This window comes from Dermacentor andersoni, chromosome 10 (assembly GCF_023375885.2).
Source record: "Dermacentor andersoni chromosome 10, qqDerAnde1_hic_scaffold, whole genome shotgun sequence".
NCBI classification, from domain to species: domain Eukaryota; kingdom Metazoa; phylum Arthropoda; class Arachnida; order Ixodida; family Ixodidae; genus Dermacentor; species Dermacentor andersoni.
The window spans coordinates 86,910,335-86,934,008 of record NC_092823.1 but is presented as its reverse complement, the minus strand read 5'-3'; the positions used below and the strand labels follow the sequence as shown (position 1 = coordinate 86,934,008).

At 47.4% G+C, this 23,674-nt stretch overlaps 1 pseudogene; it reads left to right on the top strand.

The window, feature by feature from the left end:
- The first annotated feature begins 5,582 nt into the window (after positions 1–5,582).
- LOC140213471 (uncharacterized) lies at positions 5,583–20,519 on the top strand (annotated as a pseudogene).
- Positions 20,520–23,674: the final 3,155 nt, after the last annotated feature.

Here is a 23,674-nt window from a genome sequence, read left to right as displayed (position 1 = left end):
AGTGGCTGTGGAGTACCCTCGGCGAAAGCCATAGAGAAAAGAGATGCGAAGGCTTGCAGTATCACGCAAAGAATACGGAAAAAAATAACGTAGCGACAGCAGTTGTAAAGTTCACATACATATTTTCGGCACGTCAAGAAGGGTCGTAGTTTGCGTCCATTTATTTCTTCAACATTTGCACTTATATTCGTTTTCACGTGTTTCCGGTTGGGCTACCGCAGATTACGAGCGTGTATTCGCCACTGCTAAATTGCAAGTATTGCAAGTGCGGCGGCAAAAGGGCCGTCGATAGCTTTCCCGCGCGAAGTGTACAAATAATGTGCAGCTGTTCGCAGATGCATTGGCTGTATCTTAAAGGAGGCATCGTGCAAACGCTTTCCAAGCATAAAGCAAGCTCGCTTCCAAGGTCGGCCATTTTACGCGTGGCTCAAAACCATATTGTTCTGGCGGCCCGTCTCGCCACTCTCAGGATTTGCCCTTTGAGCGAAAGTCTCTGCCAATGCACTCTCCTCACACCGGACATCTCAGCCTTGGGCGACGCATCAGTATCAATTCCGTCTCGTTCGGAAAGGCTTCCCCGATGCCTGAGGCAGGGAGGCGTGACCATAAGTTGTTTGGTGTACCTCCGTCCGTACGCGACTCGTGAATTCCCGGCAAGCACTGACAATTTTTCTTTGTTTGATTTTCTTTTTTTTTTCACAATACCTTTAAGTGTTGTTCAAGTTCGCCGAAAATATGTCGCGTGTCTAACCGCGTTCATGGCCGCATGCGTACGGGTGACTCCCAAACCACGATGTTAGAACCAATGAGAAATTGGGTGTTGTGTCACCTCTTGCGATGAGCAAAAGCAGTATATCACGGATAATTCAAACACGTTTCCTGGCACGTAGGGTCCTCCGGGCTGCAATTCACAAACATAAGATGGCCTGACAGCCCACAGGGTTATCTGAGTGAGCTAGCGTGGATGCTCGGTTGCCACAGTCAGAAAGTCGAATCTTCGCGGTCTTTTTTTTTTTTTTTTTTTTTTGAAGGTGGGAAACTCACCTACCCCAGTACACTACACCTCCAGGCTTGGAGTGGCGCCTGACACCGAAAGAAAGGCCGAGAACAAGTGGGGCTATACTAATCCAGGTACAACCAAATTAGGAAGACCCATTAATATTCAGCAAGACACTCCTTCACCAGAACAGGAATTGGCCTCCGTGGTGCAGTATTCGGCCACTCCCTCCCAAATGACTCATTCAATTGCCTTCTGGATCTGCTGCAGAAATGTTGCTGCAGCATTGAACAAAGTGAGTGTTTAGGATAGAGGCGGCTTCTTCACCTGAAAGAGTGCCGTTAACCGAAGCTATTTGTAGCTCTTGAGGGCTAGCCTTTCCTCCAGATATTTTCTTAATTTCCAGCCAAACTTTTCTTGGATTCGTATATATGCGCGAGAACACCTTCTCATAATATTTTTCTTTTGCCTTTTTTAATTCTGAATTTACTTGGTTACGGTACTCCTTAAATTTGGCTAATTTAAGCATGTCTCTAGTTCTAAGGAATGTATGGTACATTTTATTTTTGTTTTTGATTTTTGTAAAAAGCTCTACATCTATCCACGGCTTTCTAATTTTTTTGGGTCGTTTTGTAGCACTATGTTGTGGGAAGGCTATGTCGTAGCAAGTGATTAGTTTATCGAAAAATGAATTGTATGCCTTATTTGGGTCACTTTCAATTAGTTCAGATTCCCAGTTTTTTTCCCGAATAAGAGAGCGAAAATAGGCTAGCGTCGTTGTATCTATGAGACGGTAGGAATATACAGGCGCATTATGCTTGTATTTCTGCGAACAAGGCAGAAAGCAAAAAATTGGAAGATGATCGCTTATATCAAAGGACATGACACCAGCAGTCACAGTGGAATCATGTACATTAGTGATACAGACATCTAATAAGGTTTGGCTATGTGCTTTAACTCGTGTTGGCAAGGTTATAATATTCGAGCATGCGTAAGAGTAAAGCAGGTGATTATATTCTCGTGTTATTGTATTTTCAGCCATCATATCTATGTTCGTATCACCTAGTATGGCAAACATTTTGCCGGTGCTGCTGAGATAAGCTAGCAGTTTATTCACAAAGGAAAATAAATCTTTTTTGTTCCCACAGGGTGGTCTGTAGACTACTGAAAATGACTACGTGACCAATGATTTCGAAGAAACAAATATCAACCATATTAATCGGCAGAGAAATTACAGACACAAATAGAGTAATAGAGGCAGGGCGACTAGGTAAAAAAAAGTGGCAGTAAATATCTAGACTGTTTGTTTTTCTACAAACAGAATCTTGGCATGACAGCCATACATGCTCCAAGTGCATAGCACAGCCTAAAAGATGAGTAAGAGAGGGCTTTGAGAATAAAGGCGCACGTAGCCTAAATTTCTCACACTAACGCATTTTACGCTCGAATGAAAAAAAAATTCACGTTTGTGCATTAGGAGAACACGCCGAATTGCCAAATTCTTTCGGCAAGGCGCAAGTGGTGTGCTCCTATTCACAGTCTTCAGTTGGCGATGTGCAAATGAAGAATACACCCACATTATTCCAGTGATGTCAGAAAAATATAAGCCCAATATACTCATAATATGGTCCTTGCTGTACTTGCACCCGATGTGCTTGCTCTACTGTTTATAAAGGCTCGTATAGTCGTTTGATTCGTTTGTTTCTAACGACATATTCGTCTTAGTTTGGCACTAACCACCATTTTCTATATATATGAACCAAGTAGATCACCAAGGAGTATTGTTTCGTATATGGTGCACGAAAATGGTGTGTTCTACGGCCATCGTAGGCAAGCTGCTTTTAAACTTTGATTTCCGTTTACATACTCTCCTGTTGTTGCCGTTGATGCATTGCCTGTTGGCGTTCACATAGGTTTAACTAGCTAACAAATGACTCCTCGGCGTCCTTTGATTATTCAAGCTGAATTTAAAACAGCTAATAATGCGGCTGCTGATGGGGGTTATTGATATCCCTTTTGAGACAGGGCAACCACACATAATGACCTAGCCTGTTTGATCTAATACGGTTTTCTTCATCTAACGCAATCTAGCTATTTGCTTGCCTCTTTGTTTTTCACCACCAGCTCGCGCTTTCTGCCTTTCACGTCGCAGTAGTTAAAGAAATGACGCATTTGAATAGCATGCAAACGCAAATCCCATTTGGCATTGTTTAGCCAAGCTATCTCTTTTTCTTTAGTCTTCAGCCCAAGTGGAGGACTGGTGGCGAGAAGACAAGCCAATATCCGAACCGGATAGTGCTTCAGTCATGTGTGTGGGTGTGTGTGTGGGTGTGCGTGCGTGTGTGTGTGTGTGGGGGGGGGGGGTGCGTGCGTGCATGCGTGCGTGCGTGCGTGCGTGCGTGCGTGCGTGTGTGTGTGTGTGTGTGTGTGTGTGTGTGTGTGTGTGTGTGTGTGTGTGTGTGTGTGTGTGTGTGTGTGTGTGTGTGTGTGTGTGTGTGTGTGATTTGCCGATTTGCCTCGCCATATTTGTCATTCGCTATGTGTGAGAAAAATCACTAGCCAAGTTTCGTAAATGTTGCAGGACGCCCCTAGGCACTACGCAGCACCAATTATTTATTTGCTCTTCTGGCAGTTTCATGCAAGTGCTGGCGTGATGCGCCAATTAACTAATCAAATTTTCCGGCACAATGGGTGGTCCATGTTACCCACGGAGCCGCAGACATCCCACGCCGAACTACCAGCCATTCCAACTAGTTCTGTAGTATATTGTGAAACCTACTCGTCTATTCGTTATAATTTCGGTAAATAGATCTGCAATGCGGCTATACAAAATTATACCTGTTCTTGCTTTTAGGTCTATCGTTCGCCATTATGTCATTGTAGAGCAGAAAATGTTGCGTAATCTAATGATTATTCTAATTGGAGGCCCGATTTGGCGCCTAGTTTTCTGCATTCAGCACGGCCCAATAGAACACTGTGATTCAGTTTTTCCTGGTGCGTGACGCTTTTTTCCTCTGCAACTTGTATATATTGAGAGCCTGCCCCCCCTTTTTTTACAGATTGACCTCCTTGTTGCCTATGGTCCCATGGCGAATATAACTCACATCGGATTCCCTATTCGTGAGCTGATAGTAATCGCGGATCTACTGTTCGTGAGTACGGCTTGATTCAGTAGCTTTCATTTGTGTTTTGTTGCCTGAAGTGCCTCTTTTCAGAAACTAACAATGCTTGGCAGCAAAAGGGCAAATGCGCACAGGGGGAAAAAGGAACCTTCTTAAGCACCTTAAGCATACCAAGGGTAATCAGAGGCTAGCCATAAATGAACAAAAAGATGGGGGCATTCCGACACTTCCCTTCCCCGGGATCGGGCACGGCAGTATCTTCCGTTAGGGAAGGATGGACTACGGGAATGCCCTCACGACGAGAGGGAGGACGCCCCAAAGTTCGACGATCCGTTTTCGGAGAAGGAGGTCAGGGAGGTCCTCCACAATCTCAATGGCAGGTCGGCCCCTGGGCCGGATGGCATAACCAACCGGCTCTTGAAGGACCTCGACAACCGGTCCATTAGCGCAATTGCGAAGGAAATCAACAAGGTATGGGAGGAAGGTAATGTTCCGGCATCGTGGAAGCAGGCGACGGTGATACTGATTGCTGAACCTGGAAAGCCTACAAATCTGGACAACCTCCGGCTCATTTCACTGACGTCGTGTTTAGGTAAGGTTGCCGAGCACGTGATGCACAACAGGATCTCGAAACACAGAGCGTGCGGGGTTGTTCCCGTTCAATATGTTAGGGTTTGGAACATCACTTTCCACTCAGGACGTCATGCTACTGCATAAGAGTCAGGTGATTGACAACAGGACCAGAGACGTGAGGGGTAGCCTGGCAATGGACTTGTCCAAAGCCTTTGACACCGTGTCGCACGACTTCATCTTAAACGACATTTGGGCGTTGAACTTGGGAGGTAGAATTTTCGTGTTAGTAGAGTCCTTCCTGAGGAGCAGGACGGCGGTCCTCAACGTGAGGCAGACTAAATCAGAACAATTCGCGCTAGCAAACAGAGACATGCCACAAGAGGCGGTGACCTCCCCCTATCTGTTTAACATTGCAGTGCAGGGGCTATCTAAGCACTGGCCGCCGTACCAAATGGGGGACACGCGCTATACGCCGACGACCTTACAATCTGATGCCCGAGAGGCTCGGAGGCGGCCGTGGAACAGGCGCTCCAGGAGGCCTTTGACGTGACCGAGTCCTTCCCTGGGGGGCGCAGTTCTCCGACTCTTCCCGGCCAAGTCAGAGCTCATCTTACACAGACCGGCAAAGCAGGGAGGTTTGGGGGCTCGTGCCGCTGGAGCAGATCCCCATAGATTTGTACACGCGCGACGGCCAGAAGATCCCTAGGATGATTTCGATCATAGGTCTAGGACTGTTGCTCGATGCCAGGGGCTGTAATGCCAAAACCATGCTCATCTGACGTCCAAAACCAAGAATATTCTCAGATTAATCATGAGTCTCCAATAACAAGGGGGGTGAGACGAGGACAACCTAGCTACTTAGGGCGCATCGCGCTTTTTTTATGGGCCACATGAACTATGTGGCCTCGGCGCTGCAGTGGACGAAGACTGAAAAGGACAAGCTTCATGCACTGATGCGAAAAAGCGACAGAAAAGTACTGGGTATTCCGGTCACGGCGAGCATGGACAGGCTAATGCAGATCAGCGTTCACAACGCCACCGTTGATCTAATAGAGGCGCAACGGTCGGCGCAGATCACGAAGCTCTCGGGCTCCAGCGTGGGTAGGCTCCTTTTGGAGGCGGCGGGCTTGCGGCCGCGACAAAGTCACGGTTAGACGATTCAGTTGGACGAGAACTCAAGAGGGACCTACGTCATCGGTACCTTCCCCAGAAACGTTCACCTACAGTACAATGCGGGCAGGCGAGCAGCTCCGTGCCAGGGCAATCTTAAAAGAAACGGTCGGCATAGAATCCGTCGTGCACTTAGCTGAATATGGGCGCTTCGGTACATTCGTGGTGACGGCGGTCAGCGAGAAAGCCGAGCTCCTATAATGCAGCCTCGGTAGGCGCTGTCACAGCCCACGTGACAGAGCTGGTTGCGGTTGCACTGGCGGTGCAGCATTCTAAAAGGCTGTATATCTACACTGACTCCCGCGTGGCCGTCATGACTTTCGCCTTGGGAATGGTTGCGAGACAGGCGGCGTCGCTTCTGAAAAGCAAGTACAAAACGAATTCTGACCTTATGCATTACATTACGTGGTTCCCCGCTCGCGTGGGTGACGACGTGCTGCCGGGCCGCCCGAACCCCAGTGAGATCACTCACCGCCATGCACGAGAACTCACGCGCCGCGACGGCGATGGGGCTTTGTTGGACCTGGAGGAGATCGGCCACAGCGACCCATTAATAACTTTCCATGAGATCGTCTCCCACTATACAGAGGAACGTAGGCGCTTCCCGCGTCCAGACCCACAACTGTGTAGATCTCAAGCGATTACGCTTAGGATGCTTCAGCCGAGGTTATATCCCTCGTGAGGCTTCCTAAGCAGCATTAACACGGAAACTGATCAAAAGTGCCCCGATTGTGGGGAGGAGTTTAGCACTCTAGCTCATATGCTCGGGCAGTGTCCTGCATTACGGGATACGACACTCACCAGCGAACAGGACTGGGACGAGGTCATTTCAAGCACCGAAATCAACATCCAGTCCATGGCCGTCCAGAGGGCCCGTGAAAGAGTGGAGAGGCTTGGCCTCCCGATTCCGACATGGGAGCAGCGAGCGGCGAGCCGGGTACCCCAAGGGGTCCCTGCCGGCTAGTCCCTCAGGACCTTTAATAAAGTTGTTTGTCTGCCTGCCTGTGCAAGAGAAAAAGAAAATGTGCTAGAATACAAAAAAAAAATGTGGCCCACGGCTATCAGCCGCTGCCGTATTGTAACACTGAGGACTTATATTCAGTGCAGGCTCATGCCAGCACTTCTTTTTTACCATGCTATAAGTTTTACCTCTGTATTGCGGCTATTAATCTAGGTGGTGAAACGATTTTTATCCGCGCGAATTGTGTTTTGCATTCACACCAGCAGCAATGCCTTGCCAAGTGCAAGAAACACTCTGGGCCTTTCAGCACGTTCCGGTGCTCGCTGAAGCGCGCATTCGTTCATCTGCTCGAGTTGTGCACTCTTGAAGCAAACAACTGTTATTCAACGCTGAACCTGGGTTGTTTTTTGTTGTTGTTGTTGTTTTCGATCAGTTGCAGGTGCAATCATAGAGTGAGTATTTACACCTGTTTTACACCGTTTGAATTCTTGTGAACAATGCCAACTTCACTGTTCGCAGCTATAAAGTTCTGACGTAAAAAGCGTGTGTTGTATGCTTAGGGAAGTTCTTTTTTACCTCTCAGTTAATACGTTATTGTTATTGTTTCCCACTCTACCTTCTAATTACACATAAGATATCTGAGAGCTATGTGAAAACATCGAGAACTAATCATCACTATAAACTAGTTGAGCTTTTTTTTGGGGGGGGGGTGGAGATGGTTCATCGGAATGTGAAATCGTCAGAGCCAGCTTCAAGAATCATGGAAGACCCAGATCTCATTGGAGACCTTTAGGTAGCAAGAAAAATTGCATTCGAATGTGCTTTTACGCAGTGGCCTTCTGACTACATGAAGGCTGGCAGTCAAGGCGTGCTTCTTGACTGCTACAATGTATCTCAGTATTTCTGTGTGTACTTTATAAGAATTCGACAACGTCTGAGGAATGTATCGCGGCAGTAGTCAGGCACTTGAATTTATTGCGTCCTCGTGAAATTTCATCAGATTGAGTGTATTGATCTGTCAATGTATCTTAGATTCTGTGAGCGGAATTTCAATAGGAAATTCTGGTTGGCAATTTTTGTGGCTGCTCCTTTCTCATCGGACAAAGATGCATATGCAACGGTTTGCTATTGAATAGAAAATGGTAACAAATATTTTCATAGATGTCTTCTAAGCAGATACAAGTTTGGCGAAAATATTGAGTGCATGGAATATTTACCGTTGAGTCCTTGAGAAGTTTTATGCAAATAAAAGATGTTCGAGGAGATAATGGCATACCTCACTATGCGCAGAGCTTACACACTGTGAAGCTTCCTGCTGCTTAGCACTGGCACGATGTGCATACCCTGTAGGTTTTCTTACTTTTTCTTCTGTGCGTTAAATGAAAGTTCTTGACCTCGAAACTGTCGACAATTGCTCACCTCATAGCTGCCTTAATAAGTTGCTATCAGTTGTCGACAAAGAAGCTTTGCTTTCGCTTTCCAAGACGTGTTCCTGTCATGATGCCGGTGCACACAGGGGACCAGAACATCGGGATGGTCTGGTACTCGCTCCGGCTTTCTCTTCGTTGCTATGCTGGCGCTACAACGGCCGCTCAACGACGCAGGCGACCGAGCAAGGCAGAGCGAGCGTGTGACAAAATATTACGATGTTCTTCTCCCACGTGAGCAGACGCATCATAACACGTATATTTCTTCGGAAACGAAAGCCAAACTGCGTCGTATGAAATTTATGGTAAATTATTCAGGCCGCTACGAGGCGTGCCAGTATATTTTTAAAAGTTTCTGACATCGAGCGCCTCCATCTAATACACAGAATAAAAAGCCCGGAATGTCAAGCGGACATCCTAAAGATGTCCGATGGCCACAATATAATGTTCCACAGACCTATCTTAGACGTTTGCCTGTGCGAAATGTCACACAGGCATCACGGGTCCGCAAGCACAGTCTCGATGTGTACGTCGTATCGTTCTTCGAGTGTGCCTCTACTGCCTCGAGCGGTCAGTCGCGCAGCAATTTTGCGTGTATTCATGGGCTTCTTTCACGCTCGAAAAAAAAACTCTTATGTAGCCCGTATTGTGCACGAGAAAGCTGTATCGGGAATTCCTCATGTTGCTTTACAATTGTCTCATTGACACTTTTCATTTAATTATAAAAAATGAGAACTTGAATAAATAATTATGACTAATTATGCAATTAGGCGGAATGCAAAAAAAAAATGATCTGAGCATCTCCAAGCGACGGCAAACAACATTACTTTGGTTCGGTCCGGCTACGTGGCGCTTGCATATTTTTCAAGTTTGGCTCGAATTACGTGAAACACCCTGCATACATTTGTTGATCTGCAGCGTGTCTACACTGGTGCAATCATCCTCCAATTTCCCACTTCTGAGAGATATGTTACTTTTGGGGTAAAACCTTAGTTGCTGGGTAGCGCTTGTGTTGGCTAATTTTTTTTCGTTTCACCATGTGCTCTTTTCTTGCACCTCATGCATTTTACTGCATTTGTGTCATGGAAAAATAAACACGTGTTGGAATACTGCTGCAAAAAATGAACGCGCCGACGTCACTAAACCGCCAAAGTGCATGGTGCGCTGGTAGCTAGCCAAGCAACAGCAAGTAACTGTGTAATTCCCTCATGTTCAACCCAGGAGAGTGGTATCACACGATCTAGTTTCTTAGGGGCGAAAACAAATAATTGTTAACGCTGGAGTAGGATCTGCGAATGAACTTCATCCCGCATGTTGTAGGTTTTTGATCAAGCAGAGCAAATACCTTTGACACATCAAAGAAATCAGAATGTATATGAAAGGGCATCGCACACTGCCACAAGAAGCTTGACGTCATATCATACGTGAGAGAAAATATACAAAATTTTAAGTACCAATATATCAAAAATATTCAATTTTAAGGGCACTGTATGCAAATGTCATGATGGGCGTCAACAAAGCACAATGACGATCTAGACAGGTCAGTGTAAGTTGTCTGCAGATGGTAGTGCATTAACATTCACGATACAGGACTGGTCTCGATGTTACTTTATTCATTTTTTTTTTGTGAAGACGACCTTATAGTCCCATCAATCAAAAGGCTTAAACACCAATGCATAAAGCTTAGAACGTCATGAACAGTTTTTTCTTGCCGCGTGATCAGTAGGTGGAGGGGATGAGTGTGCTTAAGTGTACTTTAAAACGCTGAATCAGCAATGGAATGACTAAGCAAACGAGACATAAAAATACAAACGTCAAATGCACTAAGTGCACGCTATAATGCGTCTAATATTCCCTGGGAACTGATCGTGATTTCTTGTGACTATCGAAGCGTTTCCGTGGGCCACCTTCGAAGATAGTGACGTGTAACACACAATGGAAAAATTTGCAGTTCCGCCCGAAAGGCGAAGCACCGATTATCATAGCAAATTAGCGGATAGCTGTGCGAAGTAAGAATAGTAGTTTTAGCAGCCGTATAAACTTGTAAACATTCACTTACTATCTAAATTAACAATAATAGACTGTGTAAGCGTGACTGAACGAGAACGTAGGAAAAAGCAGACACCCAGGGACAGCGCTGTCTCTGTGTGTCAGCTTCTTTCTGCGTCCTCGTTCAGTTGCGCTTACACATTCTATTCTAGATTCAAAGTAGTTAGTCCACCAACGTGTTTTAACTAAATTGACAAGCACGGTTTCACGCATGCACAGCTAAACACGAACGCATCTCGCTCTATGAGCGCGGAAACTCGCTGTCCATATACTGGAGTGAGGAATCGCGGGAGCGCCAAGCGAATTGACTTTCGAGCATCTCTTGCTTCAACGCGAACGAAACACCGAAAGCACAGTACATACGAAGCTACCGGCACTACGTGCATTCTGCAGGAGGAGGACTAAACATTTATTGATGAGGGAAAAAAATGGCGGAAGGGAGCGGTGCAGGGTGGGTCCCTATTCCAAGACTCCAGTGGTCATCGCGACCCGCCCAGCTTGGTCCAGGAGGCCCTTCTGGGCCTCGAGGTCAGCCAGAGCGAGGATGGCCTCCCAGGCCTCCCTTTGAAGGTGAGTACCAAAGGTGAATTATTGGCATGAGGTCTTTTGACACACTCCCATGTTACGTGAGGCAATGAAGGCCATGGCCCGCACCACGGGCAAGAGTTAGTGTACAAGGTTGGATTCATCTTATGGTATCTACCAAAATGTGGGTAGGTATGCGTCTGTATTCTATATTTCTGCGCCTCCTCTACATTCAATATTTGCCATAAAACTTGTTACAGCGCAAACATATGCAACCACAAAGTGTGAAGGACGGGACACAAGCGCTGTGTCCCGTCCTTCATACTTTGTGGTTGCATGTGTTTGCGCTGTAACAATTTTTATGTCAAGTATGCACCAACTCGCCCAGAAAGAAGTTTTAATGAACTACATTGAGTAGTTTGTGTGGTGGGGCGTACTTTTGCCGGGTTCTTCGCTGGTGCTTCAGTATATCGCGGACCAGTAGGCGATCGTCTTTTTCATCGTTGTGCGTATCTCCAGCTCGGTTAGTAAAGCCTCGAGCTGGAGTGTGTGCCTGTCCGTTTCCCGAGATACCCTCGTGGCCAGGACACCATAAAATTGCACGATCTTCTTTCAATGTGTCGCCTATGATCTTAAGGGCGACTTTTGGTATGTTGCCTTGTAGATACATTCTGCATGCCACTTGTGAGTCGGACATTATTAAAGCTGAGCTATTTTGCTTTTCCTTGTATGCGATAGCGAGAGCAATCGCCGCTGCTTCTGCTGTAGCAGTGCACCTAGTAAACATCGAGGCTGATGTGTGAAGCGTTCCGTGGCGTGTGGGTTGAACTGCCACTATTACATGTCCTTTGCTAAATCTAGCTGCATCAGTGTACATTACGCCTTGATTACAGCCGAAGGTTTTCTGAAGATGTTTAGCTCGCGCTTGTCTTCTCGCTGTGTGATAAGTTTTGTTCATGTTGCGTGGGATTGGGGAGAGCACTATGTGCTCGCGTATTGGATCCGGTATTTTGGTCGTTTGTTCCTTGGAGTATTACGGTCGCAATGGGCAGCCTGAACACGACAGAACGTTTCTACCTGTGCTTGTGAGGCATAGTCGTTCTCTTTGTGTCATAAGAACGGCTGCTCTTAACTCTTCAAATGTGTTGTATATGCCTAGAGCTTGCACCCTATCGTTTCCCGCATTTTCAGGAAGCCCAAGCGCTGCCTTATACGCGCAACGTATTAGTAGGTCGATTTCTTTAATTTCCGACGGGGTAAGCTCTTGATATGGTAGTCCGTATGATATTTTGCAAAGAATAAAAGCCTGGACTAGTGTTATGGTTTCGTTTTCGTGGAGCCCTTTATCATTCTTTGTAATTCTGCTTATTAGACTAGCGATGCTCCTCGTGCTTGACTTTAGAGTCGCAATGGTGTGAGTGGCTCTTTTGTTGCTTTGTAAGCATAGTCCTAGTATTCTGATCATATTTCTTTCTGGTAACGTCTAGTTACCAGAAAGTTAGGTGGATGCTCGATTTGTTTCTGTAGTTACGCCCGTGGATCCGGATAAACTGAGATTTTTCCGGAGCTCATTGCATACCGTTTTGTTCTGCGAAGTCCTTCACCGAGTCGATAGCCTCCTGAATAGTTTGTTCTTTTTGCCCTAACGAGCTTTTGCAGGCCTATAAGGTGATGTCGTCTGCGTAAAACGCGAAGTTGAGGTCGGTAATTTTCTCTAGTTGTCGTGCTAAGTGGTTCATTGCGACATTAAATAGAAGTGGAGAGAGGATGGCACCCTGTGGTGTGCCTCTGTTAGGCATTGGGAGTTTGGAAGATCGAATATTTTCCACACCTATTGTGGCTTTACGCTCAGTAAGGAAAGAGCGGATGCAATTGTGGATCTTAATTCCACAGCCCATTCTTTCGAGCTCTTCAAGTATGAGGGTATGGGAGATCGTATCAAAAGCGCTTTTTAAGTCAAGCTCTTCTACGATGTTCTCTCCCCCTGTAGGGATAGTTTGCAGCACGTCATCTCGTAGCCTTACGAATATGTCTTGTGTAGAAAGATGTCTGAAGCTGTACATGTTGTGCGAGAGAAGTTCGTGCCCTTCGATATAACTGGTAAGCCTGATATGAAGGACCTTTTCGAAAAGTTTGCCTTAACAGGAGGTTAGAGATACTGGCCTGAGATTCTGCGATGTTCTTGCTTTCTCCGGTTTAGGTATTAAGATGATGGTCGCTTCTTTCCATTATTTAGGAAGTTCTCCCGTTTCCCGGATTTTCTCATTGAAGTATCAGGTTAGGCGCTCCAGTAGCTGATCACTCATATTTCTTAACATAGCACTCGGGATGCCGTCCTCGCCTGGGGCTGAGTTACGTTTTAATGCTAAAGCCGCGGCATATACATCTTGTTTCGTTATGGGTGCATCAAGCTTCGGATTGTCCATGTCTTTGTACTCTCCCTTATCGATGTTATCTCCTCCTGTCCCGATGTATCTGTCTGCCAGGGTTTGTATCAAGGATGCATGATCCCCCTTAAATTCTCCTACCAATGTGCGTAATGCTCTAGTAGTGACTGTTTTTGTATTGTATGGGTCAAGCATGCTCCGCAAAATTGCTCATGTCTTGGTTGTTGAGAGCGTTCCGCATAACGAGTCACAAAATTGTACCCAGTTGTTCGCTTGTAGTTCCCTAGCATACTCATTTGCTTGTTCTGTCAGTTCTATTCTAGCTCAGAGCTTTCTGTGTAAGCGCTGTCTCTCCCATCGTTTAGTAAGACTCCGCCTGCCTTCCCACATATGGACGAGGTGGGGATCCACTACTGGTGTTTCTTTCGCTTAGCGCGACGTCCTTTGTGTTAGTTTGGTATGCCTGCATCATTTCGTCTACCCGTTCTTCTATTGTATCTATTGGATGCTGAGGGGGTCGGGTAATGTCTATATGCAGTCCAGTCTGTAAGTTTCGCGTTTCTCAAAGGCTTTTTTTTAATTTGGGAGTCGTTGTAGAGTAACTAAATATAATGGTCACTTCCCAGATTTTCATCCAGGCTACGTCACTGTCCCTCTTTTACGTTAAATGTAAAGGTGAGGTCTGGGTACGTGTCTCACCAGACGCTATTTCCAAGTCTCGTGGGGGCGAGGGGTAAGGTCTCTAGTTGCATGTTATATTTCTCTACTGCTTCTACTAAGCTTCTACCCTTTTTTGTATTTGTCCTAAAACCCCAATTGGGGTGTGTGTGTGTAGGAGGGGGGGGGGGGGGGGGGCATTAAATTCCCCGACTAAAATAAACCTGTCTTTTTTTCCCAGATGTCCAAGTGCCCATTCAACAATCTCGGAAAACGCAGTCTGCCGTTCTTTCGGTGGGCTGTACACGTTGCCAATAAACGTTTTGGTTTTACTCCTTTTTGTAGTGTGTAATTCGATCACTTGGTGCTCCGTTGAGCATTGGGGATAATAGTGGTCACTGGACGCGATATTCTTGTGCACCAGCGTCGCCACTCTAGGATACATGGGATTTTGAAAGGTGTAGTAGCCTCTAAGCTTAACTACTCCCTTTCCAACTTCCTGAAGACAGGTGACGTCCGGTTGAATAATGGCGGCGTCTAAATAAGCTTGTAGCGCTACGCTCTTTTCTGAAAAGAGCGGCAGTTCCATTGCCATATCTCAGCGGTGTCCATGGTTCGGGTTGTTTTACTGGCCATGGTTAGCTAGGATTTCGGTATCCGTCGAATCGGAAACAGCCCCGTTTTTGCCTTTCTCGCCGTCGGTGTTCCGGGGTTACTGCTGGCTCTATTACGTGATGTTTGCTGCACTTTAGACATTTGTTCGTCCACATAAACTTAGTGGTTCTGCACCTCAGCAAATAATTGCTGTTGAAATATTTGCAGAGCCTGAATTTGTTCTAGTACCTGATTCATCATTATTTCAATGTTCCTAATTGTTGTTTGTTGGGCGGCAGGTAGATCCCCTTGTGCTGGTTTAGCTTGCACAATTTTGGTATTCTGAAACTGTGCCTTCAGCGTTGCCATCTCGATTTTAAGCTCTACTGTTTGTTTAAGCTGACAATTTTCAGAAAGGATTCTTTGCTACTCAGGGTTGGCGGTTATTGGAGCCTCTTTTCGTGCCATCCCCGCCCAGCTCACCTTGTGTTGGGTCAAGTCTACTACTGCTCCTGAAATCCTGGGTGGGGTAGGGGATCTGGAGGACATTCGATGGTGTCTGGAGGCGGAGTGGTCAGATAGCCCTTGGTCTCGATTCTTCTGTCGTTCTTGTGATCTTGATTTTCGAATTTGCGGTTGCGACGTTAGAATGTCCCCTTGAGTCCGCAGTGGAGGCCAGTCGTCATCGTCCGTATCGTCTGTGCCAGACCATCTCCGTTTTGGTGACGATGACTTGATCGTCTTGCCCGGCGTTTTGCCGGCAATCCGGTTTGGTGATTTGGGCTGCGGTCGCTGTGTGGCAGCTTGAAACGACGTTTACACTCATTGGATCCTGTGAGATGCTTTTCTCCGCAGGTGGCGCAAACAGGGTTGCAGTCGTGGTCTGGTTGTGGCTCCCGAGTGCCGCAGTTGTGACATACCGGCGCGTGAGGGTTCGGGCAGACGTCCGTTCCGTGACCCGTTTGCTTGCAAGTCTTGCAGAATTGTATTCTTGTATGGGAAGCCGGGAAGCTCCCCTCCCATATAATAGACGTATCGCTGTATGATTGGGGCCAAAGAAGGTAATTACCGCTGTTTTCGTTTCACCCAACATCCTAGCTCTTAGTATATCGACGCCTTGCGCACGAACACGTAGGTTGGCTAGCAGGGTTTCAGGGCTTGTGTGCGGAGCGATGCCATGTATCCGGTGGCGTAGCTAGGTCTTCTGGCACCCGGGGCCCATAGGTCTTCTGTCACCCCCCTCCCCGGGTGTAGCCGGCGGAAAGAGGGGTGTCTTCAGACGTATATGACACCCCCCCCCTCACTGGCCCCTTGCACCCGGCGCCCACGGCCCCCCGGCCTCCCCTGTTGCTACGCCACTGCATGTATCACTCCTTTCTTTGTGTCGTCGCCTACTGCTGCGTACGCACTCACTGCGTGCAGGCGACCGTTTAAGGTAAAGCCTGTAATTCTTCTTGCAATATCCGCCACCTCTTGGCAGGGGTTGAGATAATAAAACTGTTTGATCCTGGTTTCAATCTCAGCAGGAAGTGGTTTCCATTCACTTTTCCTTGGCAGGCGTTTATAACTGCTTCTGCGGTCTGGGGCGCCGTGAGTTCCCTGATAGGGAGACCTTGGTGAGGGCGCACGATCGCTTAAAAGTCATCCTTAGGCAGAGGTGGAAGCCGCCTTGTCTTGGATTTCTTTTTCTTTGCTGGTTGTACCGGGGGCTTGGACGATGGTTCCGATGATTAGTAGCCACCCTCGTGGAAAATGCCCTTTTTGCCCGCTCGTGGGAGCGCCTTCTTTTGGCGCACGGTCAAAACCGTTTGCCAATCTCCGTCGTCGTCTTGGCGTCCATGGGGTCCGCCAGTTTCTGCGGTACTCTAGAGGACGATGCAATCGTTATTAACGGTTTCTTGGTATTCCACCTCCTCGGTCCACGTCCGAGGAGGTGAGTTGCGCGTTGGGTGTTTTCTCGGGACCTGCTGACTCGTTAAACGTTGTCGTTGGCGTTCTCGGCGCTTCCGTGGTTGGAGTCGACGTAAGCGTCGCCATCTGTCGCGGCCGCGTCGCCGACGCCTTCCGCGTACCAGCGGCCGCCGCCTCACCGCCACCGTTAGCGTTCACACTTCACACACGTTTGGGCCCGTCACAAAGGTTTGGCGGGGTGCTCACCGGAAAGTTTGGTATCCACAGTGTCCCCACAGGTTGCCGAACCTCATGAAGTCCTCGAAATTCAGGTCACAGCAAAAGATCACTCTCAAAAGGCGAAAAGAGATGGAAGCCCATCCTAAGCTGACCGCTCTAGTCGACGCCACCTAGCGGTACCCCGTGCATTCCGCAAACATGGCAGATCGCTTCGATGAGGCCACGTCGCAGGCCACGTCGCAGATCGTTGGCCACGTCGCAGATCGCTTTCAAGACGCGAGCGCCGGCAACGCGTCCCTACGGCGTCCCCTAAACGCATCTACTCCGACGTCCGCTATTCGCGAGGCGACCACCGTAGAAGGCGCCGCGGTTGTCTCCACTCTGTATGGAGCGGTGGGCTAGGAGCATAGAGTTTCCTACAAAATTACTAGCGGGTACTCTGGCGCTGCATTCGTTGTCCTACCATGGGAATGATGGGAAGTACATGGATTTGTCTGATCTTCGTGCTTGTGGATTCAGACGTTCTTGTGGCTTTGTATATTACGCTATATAAATATTATTGTCGTATATTTCGGCGCAATCTATATTCTTCGAAGTGCAGAAGACGCCGGGAACGCGTACAGTTTCTATTAATTGCAACGATTGAGCTTGTCCAGGTGGCCAAATCGAAACGCGCCAAGCGTCTCAAGGCACTGGCATGCCCGCGATAAATTCATAAGGGCGTTTCATTCGCTTGTCGATACGTGCGTCCGTGGCTTAATGGTTTCAATATCAGGCTTTTGTGCTAGAGTCCCTGTGTTCGAATCCTGCCGTCGGGCAATTACAATGATGTTTATTTAATTATTTATTCCGCAATATACTGTTGAAAATGACGAGTTAACAAAGTCACAATGCCGTTTGAAGCCAAAAGGACGAAGTTTAGGCAAATCCATGTACTTCCCATAATTCTCATGCTGGGACAACCGCTCCCATTGCAGCTCCCGTAGAGACTAGCGCCAGAGTTCCCTCTAGTAATTCTTGTAGGAAACTATGGCTAGGAGGACATCGAGGTAGCCGAAGAACGCTCCTCCTCCCTCGCCTATGGCCTGAGCCCATGCCTCACGCGAATTTGGAGCGGGCACGCATCCGGGTCGCGTTCTTTGCTCCACGAACCACGTTCGCCGGCTCACCCTCACACGCTTTCGCTCGTATGGAACCTCACGGCGATGCCGACGCCGATGACAGAAATGCGCCTGGAGTGTCCATATAACTGCTATCGCAATAAAACACCGTACCCTGGTACTGCACTACCACACTAGCGCGAGCTGTATTAGCGGTACCGTGCAGTGCCACACGGTGGCACAGTGGTAAATGTCTAGTAATGTTGGCGGTAAGGGGAGGGCTCTTCCTTTGCTACAGCAAACGTTTTGAGACGCTGCCGATGAGACGCTGAGCCTCCGATCGAATGCGTAGCCATAGCGCCTCTCACCACCGAATCTGCAGGGGGTTCCCCATTTGTGTCTGAGGAAGCGCTGCTCGACGTGCCGGTTCGCTACGACGTACGGGAAGGTGCGGTAGTGAAAGGTGGATACGCACGTGAGGGCGAAATCCCGCCTGCTCCGCGGACAAAACAGTGACGTCATCGCTTGAATCCGGCACAGCGGAGTTAGGTCGCATTCCCATAGCCGCAACGCCGTTTGCGGAATCCGCGCACTTGCTCTCCACTCCAACGTTACCATACTTTTTTTTCTTTCTCTATGACGCTACGCACGTTGCCAAATTGCTGGGTACAAGAGTGCATTCCAAGATGGATGTCTACCGTAGGCAGCGTTTGTTTACGTTTGCTGTTCTGCTTGAAGTGAGTGAAGACGACGAGGTGCAGGCTGCAAAAAGAAAACGATTATGCTGGACGAAACAATTCTTGGCCAATCCCCCACAGTGGGTGTGCGCCATCGCATAAGGACTACCATACCATACCATACGAAACAATGGATGTCGAAGAAGACGCTTGGTGTTCACAGCTTGCTTTATGAATAGCTGCTCGAGTGTGATCCGGACGAATACAAGCGCCTACTGCGCGTCAGCAGCACGCAGTTTTTCGAACTTCTGGCCCGCGTTCAACATAGGATCGAGCGGCAAGAAACCATCATGAGCCTATCTGTGCCAGCGAAGACACGGCTTCAAATCACTCTTCGGTTCCTCGCTACAGGTAAGCGCTAGCGTCTGCTTCAGTTTGAAGTATCAAGTGTCACTTTTGATGAGGCGCGCTGACTTTCAAAGCGAAGGCTTCCCCAGCTTTCTCGACCGTGACTGCTGCTGCTCTCTTGTGAAGTGCGCGCTTCACGTCGCGTGTAATGTGCGCGTGCAGTCATCTCCGTTAGCCCATGGACGCAGGAATGAAACGGAAAAGATAACCCCCGTATTAAGAAATGCGTCTTGACTTGAAGGCCATGCTTGACTTGATATAAATCACGCTTAGCGTAAACGTGCTTAAGACGCTCATTGCGTTTCCTTTGGTTGGTTCACGACAGGCGTTATTTATATCATGTCGAACGTGGGCTTCAAGTTAAGATGCATTTCTGAATACGGGGTAAGAACGAAACCAGTCTTTAGCGTCCTACATCTCTGCGCAGTGTGTACAATGACAAGCACATCTTCCTTGCGACATGGTTGTATTTACCTCTCGCAATGAACAGTTCGTGTATTTCGGCGTAGATATAGCGAATGCTGCGGCGTACAAACATTATAGTACTAAATTGTTTTGACCAGCATGGCGCATAAACATCGTATAAGCATGATACATAATAATGTTGCAAATATGGTGAAATAAAGACAGCTGTGTGTATCGAGTTTAGTTTCATAGCATGAAAATAGCCGCTTCATAAAAGATTCGCTTTACACAGGTTCCAGTATGAATGTCAAACGTGCATATTTTATTCGAATGCGGAGTTCTGTCTTTCTTTGTTAACTTTTAGTGATACCAACAATTTTTTCGTTTTTCTTTTTTTAATAGGAGAAACGCACTACTCCTTAAGCCGACAGTTCAGGGTAAGACACTCAACTGTCAACCAGCTCATAGAAGAGACATGTGTGGCAATCTATCTGGAGCTGAAAGACGAATTCTTGAAGACTCCCAAGAGTGGTGGGGAGAGGTCTGCCGTCATGCAAGACTTCAAAGAAAAGTGACAGATCACAAATTGTATAGGTACGATAGATGGAAAGCATGTGTGCATCATCAAACCAAAAGATTCAGGCTCTTTGTATTTCAACTACAAGAAAACCCTTATCATAGTGCTGCTATTTGCGCTTGTTGATGAAAACTATAGGTTTCGCTATTTGGACATTGGCGCGCCTGGTTCACAAGGTGATGGAGGAATTTGGCAGTCAACACCTCTGCAAAGAGCAATTGATGAAAAAAATGCGGGACTGCCCAAAACCGTGAAAGTGGCAATTTCGCCGGATCTTCACATGCCCCCGGTTATTGCAGGAGATGATGCTTTTCCTCTGGGCGAAAACTTGATGAAACCGGTTGGAGGGGATACCTTGACGCCAAGGCAGGGCTTTCTTCTCAGTTCAACCATGCCGCGGCCGGCTCAGGGCAACGGCATGCTCGTTGCGAGAAGACATGTGTGATTCTTTCACTGGATTAGGTGCAGTGCCATGGCAGAATGACATGGCATATGTGAACGTGTCAACGCACAGGGCTCTATTCTAGTGAACAATTTGTGTTGTGTGGGGCCCTTGCCTTCATCAGACTCACTATTAAAAGTTAGTTACATAGTGAGCCACTCTATCAAGGGAACTTCATATCGCCAAGAATGCACTCATGCTTTTCACGATATTTTCTTGAAGGTTGGATGTTGACTATGTGATGTGCTCTCATAGGTATTTTATGCTCCTTGCTTTGTAAGTAGAAATAAACATGTACAAGTTTTATTATAAACAAGCGAGAAAACCAAGACTAACTTGACGTTATTTCAAATATAGTTTAAACAGTGGACGGCGCTGCACATGCAATAAATGTTTTTATTTCCCTGCGATGCCACTCCCTTTATTGTAAACTACGGCCACGGCTCTGGCATGCTCACAGAACAAGAAATATATTAAATAAAGGTTAACTGAATTGCACTTTCCTCTGCACATGTAGTCCTTGCAAATTAATACGGTAGTAACACGTGCAGCAACTTGAAAAAATGAAATCCCTAAATGTGCCGAAAAGCATTGAAAACTGTACAAGAGCGTGACCACAAATGAAGTAAATGCGGACGTGAGGTCCAGCACAAACACGCTGCCGCCTTCATTTGCTTGTTGTAATTGCCTTTGTCGTCACTGAGCCATCGTCATTCCGTCATTCCTTCGCCACCATTCCCTTGTCGTCGCGCGTGCGCCGACACTTCATCGTCGTTATAGAGACGTCGTCCTTCCACGTCATGACGCCATTTATGCTGTCGTCATTTTCCATCGTCGTCCTTTTGCTGTCGTCATCCGACTGTTGTAATGCCCTTGTCGTCTCTCCGTCGTGGTCACGCTGTTCTCGTTATTCCATCGTTGCAACACCACCCACGTCACTGCACCATCGTTGTACCGTTGGGGTCGTTCCATCGATGTCGCACCGTAGTCGACAGGTATTGTCGATGCTACCGTCCGATCGCGGCCTCTCATTGGGCACTCTCTCACTATTCAGAGTGGGACATATCAGCAGATTTCCATCATGCACGAGTCGCCTGTCTAGTCGCTTGATATTTTCTCGCAGTTTTAGAGGAAACAGTCCTTTGCTTCTCCCCCGTTTTTCGTGCGCTGTTAAGTGATGTGCCGGTCCTGGAGACAGCGCACACCGTATGCGGCCCGGTGTGCCGGGTGGTCTAAGCACAAACTCGACTTCAAACACATAAAAATCGGAGACTAATCGTGTGCTCAGACCCAACGACACATAGGCTATAAATCAGCTGGAAGCGGAGCAGAAAAGTATTTGATACGCAGCTAAGCTTGTTTTAAATTGCAAACTCATATGCAGGGAAAGGGAGCAGTAAAAAAAATTGACTCGCCATCCCAGCCCTGCGAAAGTGGTTGAATGGAACGAAGGGGGAAAATACTTTGAAATAAGGTTGGCAGCAAGATATAAAAGCACTGAAGAGAAAGAGGTGCAGCTCTTGTGTATGCGTACCTGGCCTTCAGACACAAATGGCCGTAGCGCATACAGGAGGCGTTGAGCATCGAGAAACACCTGTGACGCGAGGCGGAAAGTGTCAGCGTGTAGCCAATAATAACTTGGAACTCGAGGGAGCACGCTTTTGCAAACACAAATCCAGTTGGCATCGATACGTAGTCATCAGACAGTATCGAGACTGGACCGTGTCGTTTACGAGTGGAAATAAGTGCTTATGACGCACTTCATGTAGGAGCAGTTTGGTTTGATGTGCACGCAGTGGAACAATTTTTCTCTGTAATGAAGGCAAAGTTAAGCAGATGGAGCTCGCGGACATGTATCAGTCCTCCAACTGTTCGGCCGTGAGACGGAGTTTCGTTTTCGTGTTCCATTGTTCACATTCCTGCAACTTCACAGGCCCGCAGCATTGCAGCAGCTGCCTGTCCACGTTTAGGTGAGCTACTTAAAAGCAATTGATGACACTAACTTTCTCTCTTTATTAGTAGTTCTGCACGACGGTCAGCTGGCCCATTTGTGCTAGGTGCGCGAAGCCTGGCAGAGGGACCTTCATTATGCAAAAAAGGTGAGGCGTGCAGACAGGATACAAGAGAAGTGGACAACACTTCTCTTGTGTCCTGTCTGCACACCTCGCCTTTTTTGCATAATGAATCCTTACCAACTATGTCACCTTTCTGTCGTTCTAAGAGGGACCTTGTCGGCAAGCATCTAGCCGTGCCTCTACTGCTCTGTGCTTCTCCTTCATGCCTTCTTGCTGCCATTGCGCAATGAATCATAGAAATAATCTATAGTCTTGCAAAAAAAATATTTTCAAGCTGCACCCCTCCCCCTTTTGCGTTTGTCACAGTTATTTGTTCCTCAGTAGCAAAATGTAAACACTTAAGACGACTGCGTTCACCATAAATCATCTGACAAGCACTGCACTAGGACAAGACTTCGGTATTCTCTTGCGAAAAAAGTGTAATCACACTACCACCCTGAACTGTTCTCCCTGCATAACACTCATTGCAGTTGTTGCGATATGCTGGAAGCATAGTGTATTAGACACTATTATAACGCGTTGTAGTTTCCTTTCGTAACTGTTGATAGCATGTTAAAAACTGGCACTGCGAAAGCGTAGATACTGTACGCGCGTGAATATAACAGCAGAAGAAATGCGTATTATCACGTACGAGGAAGAGCGAGTGACAAAACGCCATCAAGCAAATGCACAAGGGACGTGGAAAAGATTACCAAGGAGCTGAACTAAATTTTGCACTCTTCTTAAATGCGCCCTCTAGAACTTTAACCGTGTACTCGGTCCACACAAACGACACAGACGGACGACACCTGTCGTTTCTTCCTGCTTGTCCCCATGAAAGCTGCACTGTTCTGTTTCAAGTATGTCTTACCAACTCGTCCAAACATCTGTTTTAACGAGTTCCACATGATCGTGTATCTACAACTACCTCCGCAACACCGCCACATTTACCGTTCTCAGCGATTAAAACGACACGTTAATCGGCCCTCATAGTGGCCAGCGATTTTCGTGCCACTGGTGGCCGCTGGGAAGACGGAGCCAATACATTTTGCCACACGAGAAAAGCGAGGGCCTTGGTGACTCAATGTCACTGCATTCGGCGCCCCCAGCTTTTCCTCAGCGCGGACCGCTGGCGCGAGCTGCGACGGATCCCACGTGGCCCGATTAAAACATTTGAATCACTGAGCATTACCACCCCGGTAGCTTTCAAAAGTAAGTATGCGCTTACTGTTGATGCGTTCGCATTTCTCGCATAGATTGGAGTTGCTTCGGACGCCATGTCATGACTCTTTGCAGCTGGAAGGAATAGCGCATTATGTTTTGAATTGCGAATTTAACTCCGTTTCAAGATTCTTCGAATAGTGTCAAACCCGACATGGTTGCTTAGTGGCTTTCGCCTTATGCTGCTAAGCGCGAGGT